The sequence below is a fragment of the Oratosquilla oratoria genome, chromosome 34, assembly GCF_046742065.1.
Source record: "Oratosquilla oratoria isolate Oo_2021 chromosome 34, ASM4674206v1, whole genome shotgun sequence".
In the NCBI taxonomy this organism is placed as follows: domain Eukaryota; kingdom Metazoa; phylum Arthropoda; class Malacostraca; order Stomatopoda; family Squillidae; genus Oratosquilla; species Oratosquilla oratoria.
Genome location: NC_134810.1, coordinates 10175238 through 10184964, shown reverse-complemented (window position 1 = coordinate 10184964; position 9727 = coordinate 10175238). Strand labels below are relative to the sequence as shown.

Sequence of the window (9727 nt, the reverse complement as noted above, 5' to 3'; positions counted from 1 at the left end):
TTTGAAAGAAAAAGAACCAGACATAATGGGAATTGTAGAAACAAAATTAAAAGGTCCATTACCACCCAACAGTGTAGGACATGATGCATATAATTATTGGATTAGAAACAGAGTGAAAAAGGAAGGGGGTGGAGTTATGTTCCTGACTAAGAAGGATATAAACGTGAAGTGTGTCATATATGGAAAGAATACAGTAGAGATGATAATGATGGAAGTAGAAGACAGAGATAAGAAGAACAGAAAGTTTGTGATAAATTATGTGCCCCCAAAAACAGCCTCATGGGAAGAGAGTGAACATAAAAGTATGTTAGAGGACACAAAGATAACATTAAACAAGATAATGGAAGAGGGAGGAAAAATAGTTATGATGGGTGACTTTAATTGCAAAGAAATCTGCTGGGAAGAAATGACAGTAAAGGGTGGAGACGGCTCATGGGGAAACGCTCTACTTGAGATGGTTACTGACCATACAATGACACAATGGATACAGGAGAACACTAGGTATAGAAATGAAGAAGAGCCATCGAGACTAGACCTAGTAATTACATCCGAACCTAGAATAGTGGACAAAATTGAATATAAAACACCAATAAGTAAAAGTGACCACATATTGATTGAACTGGAACTTAATGAAAATTAAATATATGAAAAGAAATGAACAATATAGAAAAGGAAGAATGATGTATGAAAAAACAAACTTTGATAAAATAAGAGAATTCTTTCAAAAGGAAAACTGGGAAGAAATATACAAAGAAGAAACAACAGTAGAAGAGAAATGGAATATTTTGACAAAAATTTACAAAAAAGGAGTGGAAAAGTATGTCCCAAGACAAAAACAAGAAAAAGAATATGTAAAATGCTGGTACAACAAAAGTTGTAGGGAGTTAAAAGACAAAAGAGACAAAGCCTGGACCAGATGGAAAAAAGACAGAAGACCTGAAAATGGAAAATATATTCCTGTTATAGAAATCAATATGTACAAATGTGCAGAGAGGAAAAGAGAAAATATGAAAAAGATATCATAGAAAAGTGTAAAGATCAACCAAAACTATTCTACAGATTTGTAAACAATAAACTGAAAAACAAACAAGACTTGGAGAAATTAAGACAAGAGGGAGTTGAATACACTGAGGAAATGGAAATGGCGGAAATTATGAACAAACATTTTAAATCAGTGTTTACAAGGGAGAACATACAACCTGAAGAGAACAAATGGAAAGAGAAAGTCCCCCCTATGGAAAAAATAGAAGTAACAAAGAATGAAATATTAACACACTTGAGTAATCTTCATGTCAGAAAATTGCATGGACCAGATGAAATAGCAAACTGGATACTGAAAGAATGCAGGAATGAACTGGCAGACAAAATACATAGCATAATAAATAGTTCCTTGAAAGAAGGAAAAGTTCCAGAACATTGGAAAAAAGCAAATATAGTACCTATATATAAAGGAGGAAATAAAGAAGACCCTAACAACTATAGACCAGTCTCTCTAACAAGTACAATAGCAAAAATTTGTGAAAGAATTATCAAAAATAGATGGGTAAAATATTTAGAAAAAAACAAAGTGTTAAATCCAAGGCAATTTGGATTCAGACAAGGATGATCATGCGTCACCAATTTAATATGTTTCTATTCAAGACTAATAGATATAATACAAGAAAGAGATGGATGGGCGGACTGTGCATTTCTAGACTTAAAGAAAGCTTTTGACAAAGTACCACATAAGAAGTTGCTTAAGAAATTAGAAACTCAAGGAGGAATACAGGGAAAACTGCTAAATTGGATGGAAGACTTTTTGCAAGAAAGAAAAATGAGAGTAGTGATAAGAAACCAGCACTCAAAATGGGATGAAGTAATAAGCGGTGTTCCGCAGGGAACAGTTCTGGCCCCAATAATGTTTGCTATATATATAAATGATATGGAGGAAGGAATTGAAAGTTATATGAGCTTCTTTGCAGATGATGCAAAACTACTGAAAAGAGTGAAAACAGAAGAAGATTGTGAATCACTACAGAGAGATCTAAATGTAGTCCAGGAATGGAGTAGGAAGTGGGAGATGGAGTTCAATACAAAAAAGTGTAGTATAATGGAATTTGGAAAAAGCAAAAACAGAATAACAGGAGCATATAAATTGGGAGAAGGAATAAAAAAAGTAGAAAATGAGAAGGACCTGGGAGTCATTGTTATGAATAATATGTCACCTGAGAAACATATAAATAAGATTTTTGGAGAAACTTATAATTTAATAAGAACAATCAAAGTTGCATTTACATACCTGTTTGAAGAAATGGTGAAGAAAATCCTAATCACCCTGATAAGACCAAGATTATATGCAGCAACGATATGGTCACCAAGTACAAAAAAATGTATAAAAAAAACTTGAAAGAATACAAAGAGCAATTACAAAACTGGCACCAACACTCTCAAAACTATCATATGAAGAGAGACTAGAAAAACTTAAACTACAGACACTAGAGCAAAGAGAGAGAGGAGATTTGATAGCTATTTACAGAATCATGAAAGGCATAGAAATTACTGATAGAGAGAATCTGATAAAATGGGATGACAGAAATACAAGAGGACACGGAAAGAAAATAAAAAAAGACAGCTATAGAAGAGACCTGAAAAAGAGCAGCTTTCCTCACAGAGTAATAGACAGTTGGAACAAGTTAGATGAGAAAGTGGTGTGCAAAAACAATGCATGAATTTAAAGATAGTTTAGATAAAATGAGATATGAAGATGGGACACCATGAGCATAGCTCCCCTTCCCGTAAAATACAAGTAGGTACAACTAGGTAAATACACACACACATATATATATATATATACATATATATATATATATACATATATATACACATATATATATACATATATTTATATATACACACACACACACACACATATATATATATATATATATATATACACACACACATACATATATATATATATATATAATGTATTAATACATATATATAAATACATATATATATATATATATACACATGCAAACTATTTATATAATATATATACACACACACATATTTATATATATACATACATATATTTTCATAATTGCGTTAATGGTACCTATATGAAATATTAATACCACATAGAAGATATGAAAATTAATCCACATTGGTATTTTAATCAATACATAAGCTTTACATATAATTTTTTTTTAATGTTTCTTTCTGCTTCACACTTCCATACATACATATACAAAGGTTTCCCCTTCCAAGGGTGGTAGCCAAAGTCAAAAGGTTAATTTAATTCCACTCCCACCCATTTCATCCAAACACATTCCACTGTTGCTTATCACTCCTCCCTTTTCCATTGAATCCTACTGGATGACGGGTCATCCCTGCATTTCGCCCATCACCCTGAGTCAGAAGTAATGCAGGAAGACACAACATATCCACAGCAAGGCAGCTTCATTTAATCAGCGACCCGCCCACCTTTGTCCTCTTATGCAGAATCACTGAAGATAGGGAGAAATCAGTTCGGGATAAATCAAAACATCATTTACATATTACCACTCCTTAACCTTCTTTGTTTTCCACCATCCACTCCACCCCCATACACACCCACACCCTTTCTAAAATATATTACACGACAGTTTCAAGGGTTGGTCAAGTGTTTTGCTGTACGAGCTAATAAAGAAAGAGACAGTTGCTGTGGCAATGTTTTGGACAAGAATCATCTCTCTCCACAGTGTTCCTCAGATTTACCAACATGGATTTCTTGTGGGTCACCTAAAGGTACACTAGGGAAATCGAAATCAACAAACTGGACTCTGAAACCTTTGAAGCAGTCTTGAAACCAGTTTTGCAAAGGTCACAATGTTCCCTCTGTAAACCAATGGTTCTTAACCAATTCAACTAAACTCAAGGGATTTGGAGAGTCAGTTTCCAGGTTGACAGAAGTCACACACACAAATATTGCAAAAGACCTAGATACTCTATTTGCATGGAGCAATAAATGGGGAAAAAATAAAAGGAAATGGGGAATAGCAGCAAAATCTTTAAACTATTCCTTGGGAAGAGAACACATTACAAAAGCAAAATAGGAGAAAGACTTGGGAGTCTTGACACAAGACCTGTTACCAGTACTTATCTATATCAGCCATATTGTGGGAGAGACATGGACTACAGCTCAAGCTGTGGCATTCTATATGAAGAGATGATGAAAAAACTCATTGAAACCCTGATATGTCCAAGACTGGAATATGCATCAGTAATATGGTCTCCACACAGTGAAGGATATAGATCAAGAGAATACATTGGGTAGCAACCAGTGGTTTCGAGCCTGGCAGATATACCATACGAGAAAAGAATGATAGTACTGGGTGTACAAACTATGAAAGATCATAGAGAAAGAGGTGACATAATTATAGTTCAAGTCACTAATGGGGATTGCACTGATAGACAGGATGTTAAGAAAAAAATTTCCATGTTGATGTATAAATGTGAAATTGCTGAAATTCATATAATGATAGGTATTTTTTTTCGTAACGGCACACCTACATGATAGAGCAATATAAATTCACATATTAATTTTTCAAACTATGATACATCACCATATTAAATTGTTCTTAGCTGAAATGAATAAAAAATGCTATTGGGCACATACACTACCAAATGAAGCAGAGATCATACAATCGAAACACCATGTCTTTCCAGTCCTGCTGTAAGCAAATACACTACCGAACGAAGCTGTGACTATAGGATCTGGAATACGCCACCAATACTTTTGTCAGTACCTCGCACTGTATATATTTTTACAACGGTGCTACGGAGCTGATTCGTACAATTCTTAAAGCCATGCAAGTCTCGTTTACCCCGCAGTTTGATACGATACTAAAACCGACAGTCTACATCCTGAGGGCAACGACGACCCTGATGAACTATAAAATTACAGGTATCGCATTAATAATTGGAGGTCAGATTTTAGGTCATGTCAGAATAGACGTAATTATCATACTTTTAAGTTTTTCGACCGTCGCATCTATCAAAATGATGGAGTCTCGAGCAGCCCCACTGGCTACGTTTATTGTATCGCTTTTAGCTTATTGATTTCCGCCAAGAAAAACGTATATTCAATATTGCGTGGATGTATATTTTACAAAATTAATATATATTTTTTTAATGCTAACGCCAAGTTAAAGCTCGAAGCATACTGATTCGAAGGCATTATATTGTATTGGACCAAAGGATTTCTTTCTAATAGAGCAGAATTGATGAAAGTTCAGACAAATAACTATATTTATTCCAGAGCTAAAAGACCTAAACTAGGTTGTTAAATGTTAAAAAGATTGGAATAACATGGAGAAAATTCTTCTTTGCGTACAATGAGAGCAGCACAAGATCCAACACATGCAAGTAATTTAGTGTAAGGGTTGTGATTTTATGGAATGCACTTCCGAGGATGCCGTCACCGCCTACTATCGGGGCCCCGACATCAGATGGTTACTAGCACGATTCATATGTAAAATTCATTTACAAAACAATATTTGTACACACACCATTCATACACACAACTCATGATAGATATATCATGCATTAAAAGTACATTACGGGGAATTTCTTTTACCTTCTTTTCACCAAAAGTACCGTCCCCTAAAGCGTGCCGCCCTGAGGCATCCCCCACCCCCTTACATTACCATTAGCGATACTGATTAATTATAATTATAAAACACGTACATAGGGATATAAACATTAGCATTAATGAATAATGGTGTTATACTGATTAATTATAATAAAAGACGTACAAGGGGATATAAACATTAGCATTAATTAATGGTGTTCAAATGTACAGAATTTAACTGGAATTATTGACTAGATAACTTGTGTTGGAGATGCCACAGAAGATCTCTTAACTTCAAATTGAAATAAGTAAACTTGAAATATGTAATCAAGTAGAACACATCTTTGAACAGTTACTGTGTGTAAAATTGATGCAAATTTCATTTTATGTACAAATAAAATACACGCCCGTTTTGAAGACTGCAGTATTTGACCAGTTGTATGAATAGTCTGGCTATTCTTTCGACATGGTTGATAGCACCCTCTATTGTCAACTTTGGAACTAAAAGTAAATTCAAAATGGCTGCCACTAATTTCAAATAACTTGCAGCAAGTGCTATTTGATTCATTTGACGCTCTAAAAGAATATTTCCAGCTGGGAAAGGTATGAAAAATATTTATACCAGGAACTCCAGAACAATACAATCAGCTACTAATCGTACTCCTAACAGAAGTTTCAAGCCTGAGCAGCAGTATTTTACAATACATTATTGCTATCAGCATGAAAGTAGAGTATACCAGCCGAAATCTACTACTGGAACACGACCTTAACAAATGTAAGAACTAGACTTAATTGTCTATTCAAAGACATCTTTATAAATATATGTCATGAACAACAGGATAAATTTGCGCATTTATTTTCTAATGACATTCCTGGGGGAATTGTCAGGTTATTGTCATAAAATTTTAGTTCAAAGTTCACGATACAGGGTTATCAACCATGTCGTAGGAATAGCTTGAGAGCTATTCTTACGCCTCGTCATAAAAATAGCCACTGCCTTTGTCACTTGTAGTAAATGCATGAAAATATTAACAAATATAGCTAAAGTAATACCTCAACGAATCTTAGGAGAATGTTCCTCGACGTGCAGCTCAGATAACTAGGGTCTGAATGAAGACAGTTCACGTCTTTATACTCAGCGATCCAACCGCATTCTGTTACTAACCGAACTTTGTATGTACTGTATACGAATGATCATACGTTTTGTGCCGGGAACAGCTCATTGGCTGCGTCGTGACTACGTAGTATTCGCCTATTGGCCAGAAGTAAGGAGCTATCAGCGGGTAGGACAAAACGTTTTCGACGTCTTGCAACACTTGTGCTTCGTGCGATTCACCATCATGGTGTTGGACTACGTGCTGGACTTGTGATAGACAGCTGCCAACCTCATAGATGAGAGCTCAGAACTCTTATATGGCCCGGTATATGGGTAATGTTGTAACGGTAACCTTACACACACACAAACATACAATTTATTGCCCACCAGGATTAGTCTGCCGGCTCGCTGTGCAGCGATGCAATTTTATTTTTATTTTATTATTATTCTTTTCATTATTATTAATATTACTATTACCATTATTTACAACCGTAATGCATCGTGCTACGATTTAAATTGAATATGCTAAGATATTACATAGAATGACTACGATTCATTTTAAGTTGAAGAACAATGGGAAATTAGTCTATCAACAATTGAATAAATAAGTGAACAATTACATGCACAGAAGCATGAGAAAAAATCAAGAAATATATTTCATGTAGAGTATCTGCGCAAAATAATGTTATTACTCGTGTACAAATAGATCATACTGTACTGTAGAGCATTAAAGTGAATGCGGGCATACATACACACATATAGACACATACACAAATACATCATAAATGTACACATGCAAGTATCCAGACGTGCATGTTTAAATATTGCTCGGACAAACATGCACGCACATTCACATGAAGTTACACAAGATATAATTGGAGAACAAGAGACAGAAGTAACTCGTTTAATTTCCAACGACACTTGGCCTAATGTTAACATACGCTTGGAGTGAAAAGGCAAATAGTAGCTTCTCGTAACCGCTGAACAAGCTGATTATTCACACACACACACACACACTCTCTCTCTCTCTCTCTCTCTCTCTCTCTCTCTCTCTCTCTCTCTCTCTCTCTCTCTCTCTCTCTCTCTCTCTCTCTCTCTCTCTCTCTCTCTCTCTCTCTCTCTCTCTCTCTCTCTCTCTCTCTCTCTCTCTCTCTCTCTCTCTCTCTCTCGGTGGCGCAGTTGGTACAGCGCTGAGTAGCTACCATGATGGCTCGTAGTTCTTGGTTCGAATCCTGCCCAGGGCCGAAACTATTTCGGTACCGCTGCGCTTCGGGTCGTTACTCTGACTCTCGTGGGCGGGGAGTTGGGGGTGTGTGTGTGTAAGGTCATAGCATTACCCATAGATCGGACCTACGAGCTCTGAGCTCTCTTCCAGTAGGGAAATAGCTGTCGATCACGAGTCCAACACGTGATCCAAAGACCAAGTGAATACACACACACACACGAGAGGATTAGAAACTACTGATAGAGAGGACCTAATAAAATGGGATGATAGAAATACAAGAGGACATGTAAAGAAAATCAAGGACAGTTATAGAAGAGATCTGAAAAAGAACAGCTTTCCCCACAGAGTAATAGACATTTGGAACAAGCTATAAGAGAAAGTGGTGTGTGCAAAAACAATACACGAATTTAAAAAGTTTAGATAAAATGAGATATGAAGACGGGACACACGAGCATAGCTCCCCTTCCCGTAAAATACAACTAGGTAAATAGACAGACACACACACACGGACACGGAAAGAGAATCAAGAAAGATATTTATAGAAGAGTTCTGAAAAAAAAATAGCTTTCCCTGGACATTTGGAATAAGTTAGATAAGAAAGTGGTGTGTGCAAAAACAATACACGAATTTAAAAACAATCTAGATAAAATGAGATATGAAGACGGGACACAACGAGCATAGCTCCCCTTCCCGTAAAATACAAATAGGTAGGTAGATGTTTACACACTTCTCCATCGTTACCACTGAAGGCATCAAATGCCACGTCAGCAACATTGGACGTATAGATCGTTTTCGCTCCGCTCCATCTCCACCCCCCTACCCCCATCCCACCGGCATTCACGAACGACGTGCATGACGTTCTTGGTAAATGTTACCCAGGGGCAGGGAGTGGCGTTCTGTTGCATACAGAACATACTCGTACATACAGCATGCATACATACATGTGAACATATGCATGCATACATATACGTGTGTGTGTATAATACATATATGTACATGCATACATATATACAAGTTGGTATGCATAAAACATACATTCTGTAGATACAGACATGCATGCATACTTATATAAATGTACACATACGCAGTTTGACGATGCAATAGCTACAGCATTCAGCCACTAATAATTCAGCTATCCGAGTTCGAGCCTCACCCAAAGCTGTACTACGAGCCGGCACTCCAACTCTGGTGGACAAGGGGCTTGTGTTAGTGCGTTAGATCACAGAATTACCCATAGATCGGGCCAAATACGAATTTTGAGCTCTCATTGGGGGGGGGGTTAGCTATCGATCACGAGTCCAATACGTGATCGAAAACAACAATGAAACGTGCATACTTACATTCTTCCATGTTTTCATACACCAAAGCGCATGCATTCACACACACGGGAATAAACACGCATACACCTAGACCATATTGAGAAAAGACCTAGAGGATGTGGAAAAATAATTTCCAAGGAGATGCATAAAGATCTGGAATACTTTATTTGACATGGCCTGAGCTGGAATACTACATGAATTGTCGTATATCCCTATTTGGAAAATAAGGATATACCACAAATTGGAGTCCTAATTTGAAGCTCGGTACGAGAATTTTGTAGTTGCTTCTTTCCAGTATACTCGAGTTAAGTAAATAATGCGCATATATATATATATATATATATATATATATATATCCATGCATACATCCATCCATAATGTATGCACAAACCCACTGGGCATGGCGTGTTTGGTTTCTGATGCGGAGCAGCGGATGTTAGGGATGTGTTGAGAGGCCTTGGGAGTTGGCCGACCAAGAACGTCCTGCACGTCGC

General features: G+C 36.5%; 1 protein-coding gene across 1 annotated transcript in view; it reads right to left on the bottom strand.

Moving 5' to 3' along the window:
• The window catches only part of LOC143018054 (sacsin-like), a 164337-nt gene extending 157550 nt beyond the window's left edge, over positions 1–6787 (bottom strand). Inside the window, exon 1 of the mRNA XM_076173103.1 lies at positions 6647–6787. The gene's annotated coding sequence lies outside the window, so the exon portion shown is untranslated. The remainder of the gene's footprint in view (positions 1–6646) is intronic.
• Positions 6788–9727: the final 2940 nt, after the last annotated feature.